The 22,151-nt window shown below is 42.5% G+C and overlaps 1 long non-coding RNA gene across 29 annotated transcripts in view; it reads left to right on the plus strand.

The window, feature by feature from the left end:
* The window catches only part of LOC103346136 (uncharacterized), a 331,605-nt gene that overhangs the window by 105,191 nt on the left and 204,263 nt on the right, over positions 1–22,151 (plus strand). For 17 of the 29 annotated variants that reach the window (XR_011381021.1, XR_011381020.1, XR_011381022.1 and 14 more), the window contains exon 4: positions 1–22,075. This exon is cut by the window's left edge and continues 16,430 nt beyond it. The exons of the other annotated variants lie outside the window; for them this stretch is intronic. This is a non-coding gene — a long non-coding RNA (uncharacterized lncRNA). The remainder of the gene's footprint in view (positions 22,076–22,151) is intronic. 29 annotated transcript variants of the gene reach the window in all.

The following is a 22,151-nucleotide window of genomic DNA, read 5'->3' on the forward strand; positions in this document are numbered from 1 at the left end:
AAACTTCAGGAGCACTTATCTACTGTGACAGTAGTTTCTTGTCTTAAAAATCCTCCATATTCTGCTTATTCATCCCTTCTGCCCTCCAATGCCTGGCAACCACCAATCTCTTAACTCTGATTTTTTTCCCTAGACTTATATAATTGGAGTCACACAGTGGGTAAACTTTTTACACTACCTTCTTTCACTTTGTACTATGCATTTAAGTTCCTCAATGTGTTTTCATGACTTGATAATCCAGTATTTTTTGTGCCAAATAGGATTCCTTTGGCTGAATGTACCAAAGTTTCACCTACTGCAGGACCTCTTGGTTGCTTCCAAGATTTGGCGATTAGGAATAAGGCTGCCATAAACATTTGTGGACAGCTTTCTGTATGGGCCTGTTTGCACCTCCTTTGTGTAATCATCAAGGAATTTGATTGCTGGGTGGAAGTGTATGAGGTGGTTTAGCTTTCAAGAAACCACAAAACCTCCTTCTAAAGTGGCTGCACATTTCTCATTCCTGCGAGCAATACGTGAGCCTTTGAGTTGCTTCACTTCCTCCCTAGCACTTGGTGAGGTCAGAGTTCTGGATCTTTCCTGTTCAAATAGTTGTGTAGTGAGTGATATGTTGTTTTAAACCTCACTGATGACAAATGATTTATAACATCTTTATAATATGTTATATATCTTTATAATATATATAATATATCTTTATAATATAATATATGCTTATTTTTCTATCTATAGACTTAAAGTGTCTGTTAAATCTTTGACCTGTTTTGCAGTTAATTAAGGTTCCAGCAAAATTAGTTAATTGTTTGAGGCAACCACTCTTAACAGGTATTATTTCGTTCCTTTATATTTCTCTGCTTTTTGGTATGGATGGTTGAGATTTGGGGTAAATATCATTTTGTGGCCATGTTCCCCTCTTAAAATCACAATGAAATCTTTTCCTGTTTTGTTAACCATGCTTTTGGCCCTTGTAAGAGCTTTTAAATGTAATGAGATTTGGCAGTCACCTATTAGAAAATGTTCTTGTATTGTGCGTAAAATGGTGCATTAGTATTTTAGAAGTTGAATCTGAAGCAGAGTTGCAGGGACTCGAACCAGGCATGCTAAAATGGGATGTGGGTCTCAAATGTTCACCCTTGTGCTATTTTTAAGAGTACATCCTATGGCCCAAGTGCTTGGGCCCTGCACCCCATGGGAGACCAGGATAAGCACCTGGCTCCTGGCTTCGGATCAGCGCAGTGTGCCGGCCACAGTGCGTGGGCCGCAGCGGCCATTGCGGGGTGAACCAACGGAAAAGAAAGACCTTTCTCTTTTCTCTCTCTCTCTCTCACTGTCCACTCTGCCTGTCAAAAATAAATAAATAAATAAATAAATAAATAAATAAAACATTCTCCTGATTCCTAAGTGAAGTAGTTTTCCAGCATCCATGATCTCTTAATGAATTTGTTTCTAATTTTCTACTAGAGATATTTTTGTAAATAGTTCTATAAATACAAGTACTAGGTCTGCCTTTGTACAATGTATTATGAGTTTGTGCAAATGATAATTTGGAAAAGTCGTTGAATGTCTAGTGTGAAGAACTCTGGTGTTGTCTGACAATGGATTTGAAAGGTGTCCAATATCAGACGTTCTGACTTCAAAAGAGATGGATACAAAATCACTCAGAAAAGCACTCCCTTTCCTAAGAACTCACTTACTGTAATGGACTTCACTACTGTAACCTGGGGACCAGAGAAAGCACTCACTCGTGGAGCAGTGATGTGCCATGAGGGTCAGATCAGCCTACTGTTAGCATCCACTGTCCACAACCAGGTTGTTTTTGGTGAGTGGGGGTGAGGGAGGATGAAGTATGGAGGGGTGTGTGTTTGCCTTTCTTAGAGAATTAGAGTTTTAAGCAAACAGATTCGTTTTTTTTCTCTATAACTTATGCTGCATACATCTTTCATAAATATATAAACCCTTATTGGCCAGCACTGTGGTGCAGTGGGTTAATGCCCTGGCCTGAAGCACCAGCATCCCATATGGGCGCTGGCTGGTTCTAGTCCCGGCTGTTCCACTTCCGATCCAGCTCTCTGCTATGGCCTGGGAAAGCAGTGGAAGATGCCCAAGTCCTTGGGCTCCTGCACCCACGTGGGAGCCCCCGAGGAGGCTCCTGGCTTCAGATCAGCTCAGCTCTCTCTCAAAACACAAAACACACAACCCTTATCAAGCCCATTTACACTTTTAATCTGAACCATTTCTAGTTTGAACTCATTCCCTCTGAAAGAGTGATAGTACTTGCCCTGATAGGAAGCTGCCAGTATCTTCAGTGTTTGTAGGAGTGCTCAATTCAGGCATATTCATCATTGTGTACAAATTGGTTGAGCTGGCATTGTGGCATATCTAGTGAAGCCACTGCCTGCAACGCTGGCATCCCCTATGGTCTGAGTTCCATCTGTTAAGCTTCCTATCCAGCTCCTAGCTAATGGCCTGGGGAAAAGCAGATGACCCAGGTGTTGGCCCATGCCACCCACATGGGAGACCTGGATTAATCTCCTGGCTTTGGCTTGTGCCAGGGCTGGCCATTTTGGCCATCTGTGAAGTGAACCAATAGATCAAAGATCTGTCTCCATCTCTCCCTCTTTAACTTTTTCAAAATAATTAAGTAAATACAAAACAACCTTGAATTATACCCAGTTTACTCTTCCATTTTCTAGAGCAATAATATTTCTAGTCTTTGTGTTGAACTCTTTTTCAAAATTTATTTATATGTTTTAATATTAATTTGAAAGGCAGAGTTAGAGAGAGAGAGCGCCAAGAGCGAGCACTTTCATCCATTGGTTCACTCCCCAAATGGCTGCAGTGGCCAGAGCTGGGCCAATCAGAAGCCAGGAGCTTCTTCTGGGTCTCCCACGCAGGTGCAGGGGCCAAGGTACTTGGTCCATCTTCCACTGCTTTCCCAGGTGCATTAGCAGGGAGCTGGATCAAAAGTAGAGCAGCCAGACTTGAACTGGCACCCATATGGGATGCTGGTGCTATAGACAGCAGCTCAACCCAGTACATAACAGACTGGCCCCTGTGTGGAACTCTTAATTCCTCTTTTTTTATTTTTATTTATTTTTTTAAGATTGATTGATTTCTCTGACAGGCAGAGTTAGAGAAAGAGAGACAGAGATCTTCCATCCTCTGATTCACTCCCCAAATGGCTGCAATGGCTGGGGCTGGGCCAGGCCCAATCCAGATCCCAGGAGCTTCATCTGTGTCTCCCCCGTGGGTGCGGGGACACAAGTACTTTGCTATCTTTCATTGCTTTCCCAGGTGCATTAGTAAGGAGCTGGATGAGAAGTGGAGCATCCAGGATTCAAACCGGTACCCATATGGGATGCTGGCATCGCAGTCAGTGGCTTTACCCATGATGCTGCAATGCTGGTCACCTATTTCCTGTTAATTATGTTGGCTTGTTTTTATTGGGTGCATTCCATTACTGCTTGAGTTGTACCTGAGTGAATTCTGTATGGCATTAGAGACAGAAACATATTGTGATATATAGAAGAAGAACTCAAGTTGTGCTTTGTTTCCCATGTTGTCCTGATGATACTTGATACTTCTGCTTGCTTTCTGCAGGAACTTATAGTGTGTTTGATTAGGAAGTAGTGTGTACTGCTTAGGAATGCAGGTGTACCTCTCATTGTGACTCAGGGCTCAAAGCCTGTTACTCCTATGGTTGGGGTGAATTATCTTTAATGTATTGCATGCAAATTGTCCCTGTTGACATCACCAACTCTTCTGATAAGGGTCTCAACTCTTCTATGTTGCGTGATCTGTAAGCCTTGAAGTTTATGCCAATAAATGTTTGCTTGACTCAGCACATTCAGAGAATTCACTGTGCATTTCTTTGCTAGGTCATCATTAAGTAAGACCATGGCAGCACCTGACAATACATAAGTTGCTGTTAATCACAAATGTGTTCCTGTTATTATACCAACTGTAGCCAATACTCAATGCATAAATATTTTTCTTAGTTAATAGTAATTCATTTTGTTGTTTTGTTGGTTATTTCTATTTTTTGAATGGCAGAGAGACAGAAATCATCCATATATGAAAGGCAGAGGCCAGGAAAGAAGGAGGTTGGGAGACAGATGGACAGACATACTTAGCTTTCTTATGCTGATTGACTCTCCAATCTGCAACAGCTGGGACTGTCAGAGTAGGATGAAGCCAGGAGCCCAGAACTCAGTGCAGTCTCCCACATGTGTGGCAGGGACACAACTACTTGAACCATCACTGGCCGCCTCCCAGGAAATGCATTAACAGGAAGCTGGATCAGAAGTAGATTGGGTACTTAGACCCACACACTCATAGATGGGTTATTGGTGTTCCAAGGTATAACTTAACCCATTGTGTCAAACACTAACCCCTTCTTTGCTAGTTTGTTTCTGTGCCCGTTCTCTTTGAAGAAGCCACCTAGGGATCCTTAAATAGCCAAAATATATAACAGTTTTAGGCTCTTTGAATCAAAACAAAATTTATCTTTGAGAATGTTTGAATAAGGTATTAATTTTATAGTTCCATTTTTTCCCATGTGGAGGATAGTATGTGCTTCTTTAGTATATCCAGTATTGCTATGAGGCAGTAAAATGAATTTCTTAAAGGTGAATAATTTATTTTGTACCATTCTTTCTTGAGAAAATAATACTAATGCATCCTAAAAATTCTTAAGAGGTAAGCCTTTCTTCTCATCAGTTAGACTTTTGGAGATTGGTTGTAGGAAATGATAGTGATAGGATCTAACATTTTTATACTAGCTTATTATGTTTTGGGCAATATTTTATGCATACCTAATTGTATTGCTGTGAAACAGGTACTATTATATTCATTTTTATATGTAGAAATGTTGAAGCCAAGATGAAGTGACTTTTCTAATGCCAAGTAGCCAGTGAATTGGTAAAGTCGGAAGTTCATTTTGCCTCTGTTGAGGCCAGAGATGTGCATGAAAATAGATGTAAAAGATTAATGCTGAATTTTATAACAATATGACATTTCTAAGTATTCTCTTACATACATATTCAAATACAAACATGTATATAAATCAGAAAACCAACTAACAACATACTGATAGCAGGAGTTACCTCCGGATGTTGGGATTATGAGTGATTGTGTTTGTATGTGTTTTTCTTGGGCACGTTACTGTACATTTTGGGGGAAATTGTCTGAAGTTATTTTAATTTGATTAAAAGTTAGTACCTTTAGATGGACTGTTCTCACTGTGTAAGGCAATTAAAAATGCTGGTTGTCACATTACCAGGATCTTCTCTGGGGACCCTCTTGTTGGGGTCACATTTCCCTCTCGCCCATCTGTTGGCTCAGTGGTTTTGTAAATGGATTCAAGATTTCCACCAACAAGTTGATGTTTCACCCTGCTCTCCTCAAAAGCTTCCGGATAAATCCCCTGCTTGTATTGGTTTAGCTATAAGCAGATATTCAGGTTAGTGAAGAACATCCTGTGCAGTTATCTGTTTACTCCATTGAGCTCTTCGTTAGTGTAATGTTAATAACAAGGCTGGGCGTACAGTCAGGATGCAGCTGTTCGACTTTGCTGCGTCTTGTGCAAACGTCATGTCAAAAAAAACCTTACATTTGGTCATAAAGGGATGTATTGCTTGAGAGTCTGGAAGTTAAATGCAGATCTCTTATACTATGTCAAGAATAGTTGAAACAAATTGTCTTATATGCTGTAATTCTAATATATTTGACCTGATTACTTTAAAATTCAGTTTGGTTAGAGGAATCTCTCCAAGTTTTCCCTAATAAAAAGTGAGTCATGAAGTCCACCTGTTCACTTGATTCCTGTTCCAGTGGGCGTGTTGATCTTTATCTGACCAGCCTCAGTACCAGCACTTTAGAGGTGCTTGGATGGCATGTCTGAACTTGTGTTTTGGCCTGCCTGCTTTCTTGCTTGACCCTACACAGCCATATGTGTGTGTGGATTAGTTTCCTGTTGCTACTGTAATAAAGAACCCCAGATTTTGCAGCTTAAAACAATGTTCCTATCTTATTTCACAGTTCTGCAGGTCAGTATGGTGTGTGTGACAGTGTCCTCCTCTTAGAGTGTCATGAGGCCAAAATCAAGTTGCCAGTAGGGCTGTCCGTGTTCCTTTCTGGGAGCTCTGAGGATGGAGCGACATCCCAGCTCATTGCAGTTGCCTGGATTCAATTCCTGCTGTCCTAGGATGGAAGCCCCTTTGCTGCGGGCTGCTCACACCCCTTCTCATGTATCCATGCAGCCCTCTCCAGCAACAGCAGCCTGAGTTCCAGTCAGCAGTCTTCTTCCCTGCTCTCACCTCTGTTTTAAGAGCTTATGCTTAAATGCAGAATATTATTTCATTCTCAGAAGAAGAACATCTTCATAGGATCCAGGAATTAGAGACATGGACAATTTTGGGGGGCTGCATGGATACAGCATATGATGCATATGAATGTTTCCCTACTCTCTGTTTATCTTGACAGTGATAAACTTGTGGTAAACATTCTTTTAGAGTGAAGCCAACTTAGTGAAGGTGGAAAATAGAAAAAGGCCATAAATAGAGGAGGCAGTCTTGAGTGGGATGTTGGAGGCTACTTTGGGTTTGATATTCTCAAAATTGAAGAGTCACAGAAGATGGGGAAAACATGATCAACCTAAATATGACATGGGACTGGACATAAGGTTTTTATGGGACGGCCAAGAGGTATATTCACAAAGTAAAAATAAGTAGTAAAAATACATACAATTGTAGGAGAATCATGTAATGGAATTTAGATAGTGATTTCCTGGTTCAGGAAATCCTAAGTTTTTGAGTTAGAAAATAATAAAAGGAAGTGAACATTTCATAAGGATTAGTCTGGAAGTGATAAGCTATTGGATCGAAGGTGTGGAGAGTCTTGACAGGTGAATATGAGATAAAGGGTCTGAGCCATCATCAGGAAGCACCTTCTTTATCCAGTACTCTTAACTATAGGCTTTGTAAGATTTTTAGTATTTCAAGACATAGGGGCCAGCGCTGTGGCGTAGCAGGTAAAGCCGTAGCCTGCAGTACCGGCACCCATGTGGGTGCCGGTTCAAGTGCTGGCTGCTCCACTTCCGATCTAGCTCTCTGCTGTGGCCTGGGAAAGCAGTGGAGGATGGCCCAAGTCCTTGGGCCCCTGCACCGTGTGGGAGACGTGGAAGGAGCTCCTGGCTTTGGATCGGTGCAGCTCCGGACATTGTGGCCAATCAGGAAGTGAACCAGCGGATGAAGACCTGTCTCTCTGGCTTTCCTTCTCTCTCTGTGTAACTCAGACTTTCAAATAAATAAATAAATCTAAAAAAAAAAGCCTTCAGTTATGACTGCATTAATTTCTTCTTTAGCTCTGCTATCTTTTCAGTTTTGTTGTTTATGCTGTCTCTTTTTTTGAAGATCTAATTCAGTAGGAGTGATACATCTTTCTCCTTGTTTCTGACTGTTTCATGTACTTCTCAGATAATCTGTGCTCATCCAGCTTTTTAAGAGTTGCTTCATCTGTTGAATGTGAAGAGCTAAAATTGAGAAATTAGAAGTTATTTTATCAAATCCAGCCAGTGTGTCAATATAATAAGTAGAAGCAGAATTCTGGCTCTTAATTCTGATTCAGTGCCCTGTCCCTCTGGCTTTTGAGAGGTAATTGGAGAGGATGTTTGACACTCAGGTTACACTGAGATGAATAATGTTCCTGCTAAATGCATATGAATTTAGCTTTCTTAAGGGAGATTTATTTATTTGAGAGAGTTACAGAGAGAGGGGGAGAGAGAGAGAGAGAGAGACAAGAGAGAGAAAAAGTGTCTTCCATCCACTGGTTTGCTCACCAAATGTCTGTAATGACTGGAGCTGAGGTGATCTGAAGTCAGAAGCCAGGAGCTTCTTCCAGGTCTCCCATGTGGGTGCAGGGGTCCAAGGACTTGGGCCATCCTCTGCTGCTTTTCCAGTTGGATTAGCTGGGAGCTGGATCACAAGTAGGGCAGCTGGGGCTCAAACCAGTGCCCATATGGGATGCTGGTGCTGCTGAGCCATAGTGCTGGCCCCATGAATTTAGCTAATTTTAAAGAGATAATGTATGCATGCTGTGTGAAATAGATACTTGGGGCCCCTGTGTGCAGGAATTGTATCTTTTTCTTAAAAGACTTATTTTTTATTTATTTGAAAGGCAGAATACAGAGAGAGAGGGAGAAACAGAATCTTCCACTTGCTGGTTTACTCCCTCAATGGCACAACGGTCTGGGCTGTGCCAGACCGAAGCCAGGAGGCCATAACTAACTCCTTCTGAGTCTCCAATGTGGATGCAAGGGCCCAAGCAATTCTGCCATCTTCTGCTGCTTTCCCAGGCTGTTATCGGGGAGCTGGATCAGAAGGGGAGCAGCTGGGACTCAAACCTGTGCCCATAGAGGATGCCATCATCACAGGCAGCAGCTTAACCCACTGTACTGTGGCACCAGCCCCAGGAACTGTCTTTGGATCTACTTGGTGGGTCTTGCATCATAAAGGAGCTTTGAGATGTTTATTAAATTAGTGATTGGTGATTGGCACCACCTAGGTTGCCTTATGAAATATTTTTTTATTTCCTTATCTATAGAACTGCTAGAGGTTGGAGGGACAGCGAACAAGCAAGCAGCACTACTGTCTCTAACCTTGAGTGATAGGGAAACTCCTAGCTTTGAGTACCCTTGGAACAGTCTGGTCTTGTTTTCCATATTGATCTTTCTGGTGGGGGTGAAATTCACACGTATGCATGTCAGTGAGTGTGACCAGCCTTTTCTATGGAGATCTGATTAGTTTAAGTTTAAAGCCACATTTTAGACATGACTTCAGTAAAGGTTACAGGCACTCTTTGGCTCTTAAATTTCATTTCAGAGCAAGAGGTCCCTAAGGGTTGGTTTGACTTATTTAATTACACCGTATAGAACTTGGGTAATAGTTTTATAAAAATCTTCTTCAAGGCAAATTGTGTGATTTAATACAAAGTGGTAAATTGGTAAACCTTTAACATTTGTGTCATGAGACAAGTGATTGAGATCATGATTAAATAAAGGGGAAAATGTAGGTGTATCATATTTGATGAGGAATGACAATATTTGTGTGTTTTTGATAAATCTAGAAGGAGTGAAATCTCCCGAGAAACATGATGTACCACTGATCTGAATGATACAACTGTTACGGACTCAACAATGAAAAAGCTTGTTGTCTTCGCAACTAACAATTACTAATGTATTCTAGCTGTAGGAGTGTGCTAGGTGCTGAATCCTAGAGGTGTAATCTGCGCTGGTATAGACCTCTTGTAGTGGGGAGGCAGAACCACATGTACTGATGTAGGTTGTGTGCTTCCATGGTAGCTTACCATGGGCCAGTGAGAGCTTGCAGATATACCTAGCATGTAGAAGGTTATCATTGAGTGCTGCACTAGTCAATCAAAGTGACTTGTCCCCACCCTCTTGGTGAATGGTTAGCAGTCTTGCAAGGTTTAGCTGAGACCCACAGTACTCCTGCAGAGTCACTTAGGACGTTTTGCTACCTTTATCCTGCACAGCATGCAGCGTGTGCTTCTGCCCCCAGCATTTTCAGTCCCTCAATGGTTGTGGAGCACCAGAGGGAGTGCAGGACAGGGAGGTCTGGGACACCCAGCCTCTCAGAGTAGAAAAAAAACTGTGACTTGCAGAATTGATATCATATATGGGGGTCTTCAAATTTATGGAAAATGTGTATTATGAAATAGATTTCATTTTTTGCATGAGAATAAATTTAATTTTTAATTCCAGTTTTCCCTGAACTTTTTGAAGTCTCCTCATAGTAACTAAGTAATATGGATCACCTGTCAGTAGACTTTTGATCTGTAACAGTTTAAACTTTTTTTCCTCTTCTGGTCAAGCCAGAGAAAAGGCAGAAACAAGCCAAAATCAAGTCTTTGGCTGAGACAAGAATCAGTTCTGTTCAGGGACAGTAATGTATTTGCTTCCACACTCCTGACTCTCCTCCCCGCCTTGAGGTATCCACCTTGCATGCACATATATGTTATGGAAAACATTCCAATTCAAAGGAAACTTTTTGTTTTGCCTCTGTTCTTGCAAACGATTTAATATTAGTTTACTTTTTTACATTCATGTGCAAAAGTCTAAGTTCATTTCACTGTTTTTTTCTAATCACAGGCATATGAATATGCACTAAAGCTCATTCACTTCCATAATACTGAGAGCTACACCATTGTCTTGTATCTTCTTGTTTAGGAAGTGGACACTATGTTCCCTTTGGCCAGTTGAAGAGGCCACATTTTATTGTCACCTTCAGTTTTCTTTCCTGTGTAAGATGAATTCATGATAAAAGTATGCTGAATCCCTAGTGTGAGCCAGGAACTACTTTCAGTATTGTGATAAACCCGTATAGACATGGTGCCTTTCCCTACAGTGGTGTAGTCCGGTAGAAGATGGATAGTTATATGGTAATGTTGGAATGTGATGAGAACTATCAAGAGGGCATTCAGAGGACTGAGTGGTTTAGGAGAGGACATTATTGCATAATGTTGTATTGGAAAGTTTTTTTTTTAAACTTTTATTTAATGAATATAAATTTCCAAAGTACAGCTTATGGATTACAATGGCTTCCCCCCCATAACGTCCCTCCCACCTGCAACCCTCCCCTTTCCCACTCCCTCTCCCCTTCCATTCACATCAAGATTCATTTTCGTTTCTCTTTATATACAGAAGACCAGTTTAGCATACATTAAGTAAAGATTTCAACAGTTTGCTCCCACACAGAAATATAAAGTGAAAAATACTGTTTGAGTACTAGTTATAGCATTAAATCTCAATGTACAGCACACTAAGGACAAAGATCCTACATGAGGAGTAAGTGCACAGTGACTCCTTTGTTGACTTAACCAATTGACACTCTTGTTTATGGCATCAGTAATCACCATAGGCTCTTGTCATGAGCTGCCAAGGCTATGGAAGCCCCCTGAGTTCACCGACTCTGATCATATTTAGACAAGGTTGTAGTCAAAGTGGAAGTTCTGTCCTCTCTTCAGAGAAAGGTACCTCCTTCTTTGATGACCTGTTCTTTCCACTGGGATCTCACTCGCGGAGATCTTTCATTTAGGTTTTTTTTCCCCCAGAGTGTCTTGGCTTTCTATGCCGGAAATACTCTCATGGGCTTTTCAGCCGGATCCACATGCCTTAAGGGCTGATTTTGAGGCCAGAGTGCTGTTTAGGACATCTGCCATTCTATGGGTCTGCTGTGTATCTCACTTCCCATGTTGGATCATTCTCTCCCTTTTTGATTCTATCAGCTAGTATTTGCAGACACTAGTCTTGTTTATGTGATCCCTTTGGTTCTTAGTCCTATCATTATGATCAATTGTGAACAGAGCTTGATCACTGGGACTAGTGAGATGGCATTGGAACATGCCACCTTGATGGGATTGAATTGGAATCCCCTGGTATGTTTCTAACTCTACCGTTTGAGGTAAGTCAGCTTGAGCATGTCCGGAATTGCACATCTCTTCCCTCTCTTATTCCCACTCTTATATTTAACAGTGATCACTTTTCAGTTAAGTTTCAGCACGTAGGAAGAATTGTGTATTGATTACAGTATTCAACCAAAAGTATTAAGTAGAACAAACAAAAAAAATACTAAGAGGGATAACATATCAAGTTGCTCATCAACAGTCAGGGTGAGGGCTGATCAAGTCACCGTTTCTCATAGTGTTCATTTCACTTTAACTGGTTTCCTTTTTGGTGCTCAGTTAGTTGTCACCTATCAAGGAAAACAAGTGATATTTGTCCCTTTGGGATTGGCTTATTTCACTCAGCATAATGTTTTCCAAATTCCTAACAGGGATCACTTTTCAGTTAAAATTTAAACACCTAAGAATAATTGTGTGTTAATTACAGAGTTCAACCAATGGTACTAGAACAAAAAAAATACTAAAACCGATAAAGTATTACATTGTACATCAACCGTCAGGACAAGAGCTGATCAAGTCACTGTTTCTCATAGTGTCCATTTCATTTCAACAAGTTTCCCCTTTTGTGCTCAGTTAGTTGTCGCCAATCAGGGAGAACATGTGATATTTGTCCCTTTGGGACTGGCTTAATTCACTCAGCATGATGTTTTCCAAATTCCTCCATCTTCTTGCAAATGACCGGGTTTCATTGTTTTTTGACTGCTGTATAGTATTCTATAGAGTACATGTCCCATACTTTCTTTATCCAGTCTACTGTTGATGGGCATTTGGGTTGGTTCCAGGTCTTAGCTATTGTGAATTGAGCTGCAATAAACATTAATGTGCAGACAGCTTGTTTGTTTGCCAATTTCATTTCCTTTGGGTAAATTCCAAGGAGTGTTATGGCTGGGTTGAATGGTAGGGTTATATTCAGGTTTCTGAGGAATCTCCAAACTGACTTCCATAGTGGCTTAACCAATTTGCATTCCCACCAACAGTGGGTTAGTGTCCCTTTTTCCCCACATCCTCTCCAGCATCTATTGTTGGTAGATTTTGACTACAAGAAGTTCCGTGAAAAAGTTATTATAATCTATGTGTCAAATACAGTATTGTTAATCTCCAGGAAGATCCTGGGAAGTGGTCACCTGCTAGTATACCTATCAGTGTTGACAGTTAACATACACACACATACACACACACACACACACTTTCCAAATTGTTATGTGTTATTTGTATATGTTGTAGAAAGAAAATTGGATGCACATTTGAATTATGAGAACAAGTGTCAAAACCAAAAATTAGTAGTTTTCTGTATATTTAAAAGAACAAAGGTCATTTGGTAGGTATTCAGGCAGATGCTTGTATTTTGTCCTCTGTAAAGATGTACTTTTTAATAATGCACTTAATATTGCCTGTGGTGAGGACTGTTTTTTTTTCTTTTTTAAACAAATGCAGAACCTGTGTAGATTAGTGATCTGCCTGCACATGACTGTATGCAGTACAATCCCATGTGAGACCCATTCACTGATGTGCCATAGCACTGTCCAATTGCTGTGAGGTTTCTAAATGCTTGTTCTTAATTACAATATCAATATGAGTGTGGAAATGGTATCAATTTATGGTCATACTTTGACCGGCAATGTTAATTTTATCCTCACAAAAAGTCCTGTATTTGTACACTTAGTTCTGTGTTTGTACATACAGACTTGCCATCAACTTATATAGCAAAAATATTACTCTGATTGTGGGCACAGCCTCAGCTGCCTGCTAATGCCTTGGTGGCTGTGAACACAGTATCCTTCAAGTATGGGTTCCAGTCCTTGGTTCCTGACTACATCATAGGGATTAGAAGCCTGCAGGGCCTGGCCTGAGTGAGTATAGCAGCTTTATTGACAACATTGACTCCTTCATTCATTCAACAAATAGTGCCTGAGAGGATGACATTTCAAGAGGGAAAGGAGTGAACTACACAGCTCTGCAGAGAAAGAACTTTCCAGAAAGAATAAATAGCAGAATGAATTGCTTGAGATCTGAGAGATGCGGTCAGGGGCACCACATCATTCAGAGCCTTTTGGGGTGCATTGTGTGGAGCAGGATGACAAACAGTTGGAAGACACTGAGTCAGGGTAGAAACAACATGATCGTACTGAAGCACTAAGGTCACGAGTAGCATGACGTGATTGTGTGTTGAGAACAGCACGCAGGGGACAGAGATGAAATCACAAAGATCGGTTAGGAGGCCACTTAAATGATCCAATCAAAGGGAATGAAGTTGATGGATCAGATGGCAGCCATAGAGATGGTGGAAGCGTTGAATTAGGGATATATTTTATTTGCCTTTTATCTTCTAGTGTTTCTTTACAGAGAACTATATGGTATGTAATGATCTGTAGTCACCCTACTGTACAATAGAACCCCAGAACTCCTTATTCCAATCTAGCTGGAACCTAGTACTCATCCATCTACCTTTCCCCATCACTCCCACCTCACTTTGCTCCCCATCCTCTGGTAACCACTATTATATACACAATTTCTATGAGATTACCTGTTTTTTTTTTTTAAGACTCCACAAAGACTTTTTTTAGAGTGAGATCAAGTCATAGTTCTCTCTGTTTGATTTATTTCACTTACACAATGACCTCCAGTTCATGTTGGTGCAAATGAAAAGATTTCGATTTTTATAGCTAAGTAATATTCCATTATTTATGGGTATCATATTTTCCTTATATATTTATCAGTATTCCAGTACTTAGATTTTGTCTTATGTCTTGGCTATTGTGAATAATGCTTCAATAAACATGGCAGTGCAGATGCCTTTTCAATGGACATATTTCATTTCCCCTGGATATATATACCGAGGGGTAGAACTGCTGGATCATATGGTAGTTCTACTTTTTGGTTTTTTGAGGAACTTCCATACTGTTTTCCAAGATGGCTGTAGTAATCTGCATTCCTACCAGCAGTGTGCAGAGCTTCTCTTTTCTCCACATTCTTGCCAAACCCTTTAATATTTTGCCATTTTTGGAAGGTTTGTTTGAAAGACAGAGTTGCAGAAAGAGGGCGAGGGGGAGAAGGTGGGGAGTAGAGAGAGAGAGAGAGAGAGATCAATCTTCCATCCACTGATTCACTCCCCAGAAGAACGCAATGGCTGGAGCTGGGCCAATCCAAAGCCAAGAGGCAGGAGCTTCTTCCTGGTCTCCCAAGAAGGTGCAGAGGCCCAAGCACTTGAGCCATCTTCTGCTGCCTTCCCAGGAACATTAGCAGGAAGCTGGATCAGAAGTAGAGCATCCAGGACTTGAACTGGTGCCCATAAGGGATGCTGGAGATGCAGGTGCAGGCTTAACATATTATGCCACATTGCCATCATGCTGGGGAAAAATTTTAAAGGTAGTTTTTTAACATATAATATGACCTAACATGCATTTAATAATCATTGTTTTTGAAAGTTTATCAGCCTCCCCTTTTTGTATGAGTATTTGTTTTACACGTGCTTGTGCACATATCTATACCTTTGTCTATGAGTTTTCTCATTGCGGACAGCTATTTGGAGTTATTTTTATTTTTAGTTACATGTTCTTCCATCACTGTTCTGGGGAATGCTGGATGGAATGGTTACGTTCATTTCTCTTTTTCTCCATCATGATTGTTTCCTGCAGTCCCATTTATTCTTGTCAAGTTTTCCTTCATGCCATCAATCTGCCTCATTTGTGTATCCATCCTGTTTCTTTTTCTTTCTTTCAGGGCTGCGAAGAGCCATAGATGGTCTTTTATTTGGTTGGTTTTCATTCTTGATGCATATACAAACCACTGGAGTATGCATTTTTGAATCTTATAGATGTCTTCCAGATAGAGCTTTATATTATTATGAAGATATTTGTCATTTGGGCAGCTCAGAAAGACTTTCTCCATGCGGCTCTCTGCTCACCTTTTATATTTTGCAGACAGCAGCTTGTCAGTTGACTTGGTATTCATGTCTCTTTAGTTGCCGCATTCTGTAATCACAGAAATTCTGCTGTTAATGGCACATCTCTGGTTTGAGGGTATGCTCTAGAAATTGCTGGTGGTTGCTGACCCTATTATTTTGGAGTGTATACTGAGTCTGTAGCTTCAAGTGATTGTATTTCATGTAGTATTCCATACACAGTTCTGTAAATGTGTCAGCTTAGCAAACATTTATTCAGTGTTCATGAGGTGTTATAAGTAATACTGTGTGGTCAATATGCTGTCTCTATAAGAATAACGATTTATAATGGAAGACAGACATTAAACTACTGAATAAAACTCATTATAGCGCTACAGATAGTGTTAAGTGCTGTGAAAACAAAAAAGCAGTGTATGAAGATGGAGCTAGAGGTACTGAATGCAGGTCAGAAAAGGCTCTTGGGGAGGTGACATTCTAGCACAGCTGTTCGATGTGAGGGACTACACCCAGTTTATGGAAGAGAGCAGCAAGCGCAGAGTGCATGAAGCAGAGCCTGGTGACTGAGGGTCACAGAAAGATCTGAGTGGCAGATGCTAGTTAGCTGGTGGGTGAGGTTGGAGAAGTAGCAGGGGTACTTCAAGAAGCTGATACGATACGGTGAAGGGTTTGGATTTTATTTTACGTCTAAGTCCATGGAGAATTTTCAGTAGAGTAGGCTGTGCGTTGGTTTGTGTTTGTCTTAAAAAAAAAGTCATCCTGGTTGCTCTCTGGGGAATAGATTGTAGGCTTGCAAGGCAGAGAATTTGAGACTCTTAAAGCAGTCTTTGTGAGCAGCATAAGTAGACTTGGGCTGTAAAAGTTGGCCTGAAGCTGGAGAGAAGTAGCAATGCTTGGATTAAGTCTTGAAGGTAGAGCAAATAAGCGTGTTATTAGATGGATACTGAGAAAAAGAAGCAAACCCAATTTTGGCCAGACAATGAAGTGAATTACATTGGATTACTGACAAGTGGAAGACTCAGAGAAAAGCAGGTTTGCAGGGAGAAAATATGGAGTTCCATTTTGGGATTGTTATGGACTCTTCATGGATTTCCCTACCTTCCCTTTCTTTGGAGGCAGTGACAGGTACAGGAGCTGAAGAGTGGGCAACCAGACTAGAGGTGAAGGAGGCAGTGGGACTGAGAGCTGCATAGGCAGCCAATGAAGTTGGTTATATATTCAGGAGATTGAGCAACCAAGTAAATATATTGAGGTTACAACAAACTATGTTTATTATTGACAGATAAGGAATTTATAAATATAGAATGAGGAAGATTAAAAAGAATTTGAAGATGTCAGACAGGAATTGGAAATTTAAAGTAAATTCATGGTTTTTAAAACATGAATATAAATGTAGATACTGAAAATCTATGCATATGACACCACTTTAAAAGTTTGTAGAAAATGGAATTAAGAGAGAAGTTTATTTTGATGCGAAAAGTTTGAAATCCATGCATATGGGAAGTCCTCAGAATGGTCATGGAAGATGTCTACAATCAAAAATAGCTAGATGAATTTGTAAATTCTGTCATCTCCTAAGAGGGAAATCAAAGTTCCTTGAAGGAACAGTTGATTGCAGGGTATGTGTAATGAGCCTGGGAAATATATTTCTCTAAGGAATTGAAGAACTCTTCAGGGGCCGGTGCTGTGGCTTAGTAGGTAAAGCTACCACCTGTGGCGCCAGTATCCCATATGGGTGCCGGTTTGGGTCCCAGCTGCTAGATTCAGTTCTCTGCTAATGTGCCTGGGAAAGCAGTGAAAGATGGCTCAAGTCCTTGGACCCCTTTATCCATGTGAGAGACCTGGAAGAAGCTCCTGGCTTTGGATTGGCAAAATTCTGGTCATTGTGGCCATTTCTGGAGTGAACCAGTGGATGGAAGATTCTCATTCTCTCTCTCTCTCTCTCTCTCTCTCTCATCTCTCTCTTGTCTCTCTCTCTCTGTCTCCTCTCTCTTTCTTTCTCTGGCTCTCTAACTCTACCTTTCAAATAAATAAATAAATCTTAAAAAAAATTCTTTCAGAGTGATAGGGTGTGTCATGAAGATGCAGAAGTTAGCTTGAAGGAGCGCACACTGGCCAGATACTGGATAATTTCAGCACTAAAGTAAATGTTGATGTTGTATACGAATAAGTGAGAGATAAGAAAAATTTCTTCTTTACAGCGGGGCGTTTTGTTAATGATGAAGAAGTGGGTAGTTCAAAAAAAAAAGTCATTATTTGGCATCTACCATAATGATACTTGATTCAGATGAAAGTTACAAATGGATCCTGATGTTGGTGGGAAGAAGTTAGATGAGACATTGAATGCTGTGTAGTATTGGGTTATCTCCCCATAAAATGGGTAGTTAAAAAAACAAGTCATTATTTGGCGTCTACCATAATGATAGTTGATTCATATGGAAGTTACAAATGGATCTTGATGTTGGTGGGAAGAAGTTTGATGAGACATTGAATGCTGTGTAGTATTGGGTTATCTCCCCACAAAATGCTTATGATTTACAGAGGAAAATCTGGTGACCAGATGATCTAGGTTAACCTCACCAGTCGTGACATACGTTGACATCATGTGATTCTTGATGAGAAAAGCTGAGAAAAGGTTAGTGTGATTTCTGAGGTTTTTCTGATAAAATGCCAACATGAGTTTGACTTTGAGGACACCTTTACAGTTTTTGCTTGAGGGACATCCTAAAGAGTGAAAGATTGGAACTCTTGAGAATTGTCAATATCACAAAGGTGGGGAAACACTGAGCAGCTATTTGAGAATAAAAGAGGTACAGCAAGGGAATGCCGCATTTGATGCTGGGCAGCAAGTGCAAGGGCTGCTGTTGACAGGCACAGCGTGTGCAGAGGACCTCTAGATTGGACTGACAGTGTGGTATCAGTTTCCTTATTCAGCTAGTGATCTGAGGTTCCAGAGGTGAATATTCTCTTGTGGAACGTTTACTCTGGTGAACATAGGGCAGATCAGCCCTTATGTCAGAAACTTGCTCTCTAAGAGTAATGAGAATGGGTGCAGTTAGATAAAGAAGGTGATTGGAACAGATGTGGTAAAACGTTAATGATGGAGACATTACAGTTCAGGGGATGCAGTTCCTTGTAGCATCCTTGAACCATGGCCAGCTATTTGTGTGGAGGTGAGGTGATGGCGGAGAGTTGGGTTTAGTACATATCAAGGTCTTTAAGGTTCCTGTGATAGAGAAACAGAGGAGGAGAGGATGAGTACTGGGCACCTGGTGGGGGGCCTGATAGTGCCAGACAGTAGAATCTATACTGAGTAGGGATTGAGAGAGGACACGCATGAGGAGGGAACTGTGGAGATGTTACGAGAGTGATTGGAGGGGCCAGTACCGTGGCTCACTTGGTTAACCCTCTGCCTGCATTACCAGCATCCTGTATGGACGCCGGGTTATAGTCCTGGTTGCTCCTGGATCATGTAAGAACCCTTGGTTTAAGACTCAAGTATGGCCGGCGCCGTGGCTCAATAGGCTAATCCTCCGCCTTGCAGCGCCGGCACATCGGGTTCTAGTCCCGGTCGGGGCGCCAGATTCTGTCCCGGTTGCTCCTCTTCAAGGCCAGCTCTCTGCTGTGGCCCGGGAGTGCAGTGGAGGATGGCCCAAGTGCTTGGGCCCTGCACCCCATGGGAGACCAGGAGAAGCACCTGGCTCCTGCCAGCGGATCAGCGCAATGCGCCGGCCGTGGCAGCCATTGGAGGGTGAACCAACGGCAAAAGGAAGAGCTTTCTCTCTCTCTCTCTCTCTCTCTCTCTCTCACTGTCCACTCTGCCTGTAAAAAATTTAAAAAAAAAAAAGACTCAAGTGTGCTGTCTTGAAGCACACTGCTTCTCTATTCTGTAGTGTGAACTCCAGGTCATTATTATGTAATTGTTAGCAGTCTTAATAGGTAAAAAAAGGCTGTGTTCTCTTTGATGGGTGCTCTTGTTACTCACGCCTCCTACCTAGGCTAGAAAGCAGAGTACCTTTAGATGTTTCTACATGCATGTGGAGCGACTCAGCTTTTTCTCTTTATAGCTTTGGTATAACTAGAATCTTCCCTCTCTGCCACCTTTGTTCCATGGCCCTGCTGCAGATTATTGTCATCCTTTGCCTCTTATTCTTGTTCTGCTCATCCTCCTCAAAAGCACCAGTCGTTTGACCAATACATGCACTCAGTAAATGGAGAGAATACAGGGAGGCACTTTGAACACGTAGGGGCATTTCTCTTATCAAATGCCTGACACGGGAATGTTACTGCTGATCTTGCTCTGATTAGATTTCTTTCTTCTTTCTTTCTTTTTTAATGATTTATTTTCTTAAAAGTCAGAGTTACACAGAGAGAGAAGGAGAGGACGAGAGAGAGGCAGAGGGAGAGGTCTTCCGTCTGCTGGTTCATTCCCCAGATGGCTGCAATGGCTGGAGCTGCTGCAATCTGAAGCCAGGAGCCAGGAGTTTCTTCCAGGTCTCTCACATGGGTGCAGGGGCCCAAGGACTTGAGCCATCTTCTACTGCTTTCCCAGGCCACAGCAGAGAGCTGGATTGGAAGTGGAGCAGCTGAGGCTCATGCCTGCACTGCAGGCAGTGGCTTTACCTGCTACACCACAGCGCTTACCTGCTAGATTTCCTCTTTCTAACATAGGCAGTACAGTACTGTCCTTTTGAGAGGAACAAAGGTTGTAAACCTCACATGTGAAATGAGAAGTTGAGTAAGAAGACCTTCAGGGGCAGGTATTTGATGTTGGATGGCATTAAGAAGCTGCTTGGAACACCTGCATCCCATATGGTATTCCCTGTTTCAAGTCCTGGTGTTGCTACTTTACTCAAAAAAAAAAAAAAAGAGATAAGGTTTTTCATTTGAAAGGCAGAGAGACAGAGAGGGAGAGAGATAGATCGATCTTCCATCCACTGGTTCACTCCCCAAATGGCCTCAGTGGTGGCTGGGACCGGGCCAGGCCAAAGTCAAGAGCCAGGAGCTTCATCTGGGTATCCCACAAGAGTGGTAGGGCCCAAGCACTTGGGCCATCTGTATTGCCTTCGCAGGCAATTAGGGAGCTGGTCCAGAAATGGAGCATCTGGGACTGGAAGTGGTACCCATATGGGATGCTGGCGTTGCAGGGGGCAGCTTTACCCACAACACCACAGTGCCAACACCTAGTGCTGCTTATGATGCAGCTCCTAGCTGATGTATCTAACATTGAGAAATGAGAGAAAAAGTACCAACATGATAACGTGCACGTAGAAAATGTCAACAGTGACCTCAGATGCTGCCTTTCTGTATTCTGTCTTGCTTTGTGGAAGATAGGATTTGTCCCATTTCAAACACATTCCATAGGTTAAATGCAGGGCTAGACTGTGAAGGGTGGTGACTGGCAAGCAGACCTGTGTTCTGTGGAGAACTGTGTAGATCACAGGTGTTCCGTGTCCTTGTGCAAGTGGATACGTAAGAGTCTGAATAAATAAATTGCAAAGATTTCCTGATGCGTGAGTCAGAGAATACGCCAGACAGAATGTTTGTAAGGAAGAAGAGAAGGAATGTGTACCAGAATCTTTTCTAAGTTAAACTCTTTTTCAAATTCTGTGTTAATAGGGTATGTAGTGCATATAATATCAAATTCTACACAAACTCTAGTAGTTGGTCTTGATGCAGTATTTTATTTACAGCTATGTCTTCCTTTTTTAAATTTTTTACTTTTTTCGATCTTTCTTATTTTTCATTGAGAGTTACACATGGAGAGGATGAGAGGCAGAGTGAGAGGAGAGAGAGGGAGGTCTCCCATCTGCTGGTCCACTACCCTGTTGGCTGCAAAGGGCAGAGCTGAGCGGATCTGAAGCCAGGAACCAGGAGCCAGGAGCCTCCCCGGGGTCTCCTGCATGGGTGCAGGGGCCCAAGGAGTTGGGCCATCTTCTGCTGCATTCCCAGACCGCAGCAGAGAGCTGCTTCGGAAGTACAGCAGCCGGGACTCGAACCGGAGCCCATATGGGATGCCGGCACTGTGGGCGGTGGCTTTACCCGCTACCGCACAGCGCTGGTCCCTCCCGGAAGCTGTTCCCCGTGGGATCCAGCTGTCTGCTAACGTACCTGGGAAAGCAGAGGGAGATGGCCCAAGGACGTAGGCCCCTGAACCCAGAAGGGAGCACCGGATAAAGTCCCTGGCATCTGCTTTGGCCTGGCCCAGCCCCGGCCTTTGTAGTCACCTGGGGGGTTGATCCCCCAGATGGACGCTCTGGCGAGAAAGAGCGCTCGTGATGCCGCTTGCATTGCTTCTCTCCCCATGCGGCTTCAACAGCATGCGCTGTGCCAAACAGAAGCCAGGGGGCAGGAGCTCCATTGAGGACTCCCAGGAGGCAGGGAAGTGGGGTGCAGAGTACCTGGGCCACCAGCGGCTGCCCCGCCTGGGTAAAGCCTGGAGGGGCGGGACTGGAAGTGACCCTGGGGGCGCTGGACGCGGGATGTCGCAGTGCGCAGATGCGTCCCGTTGCGCCATGGCGACGGCCAGTGAGGAGTGCGCCTGCGCCTGGCGCTGTGACCTGGAAGTGCACCCGCAGGCGCATCTGCAGCTGTGCTGGTGCTCAGGTAGGAGTCAGCGTCGTGTCCGCTCCTGCCCAGCGCTGGCACAAGCCTTGAGGAGCCATCCTCGACGTTGGTGGCCCACCCTGAGGAGACACAGTGAGTGCCCCCCAGGTTCAGGCCGGGTTCAGATGAGGCTGCAGTCTGAGGCGGCCGCATCAGTTATCTTGGGCTT

Source organism: Oryctolagus cuniculus, chromosome 12, assembly GCF_964237555.1.
Source record: "Oryctolagus cuniculus chromosome 12, mOryCun1.1, whole genome shotgun sequence".
In the NCBI taxonomy this organism is placed as follows: domain Eukaryota; kingdom Metazoa; phylum Chordata; class Mammalia; order Lagomorpha; family Leporidae; genus Oryctolagus; species Oryctolagus cuniculus.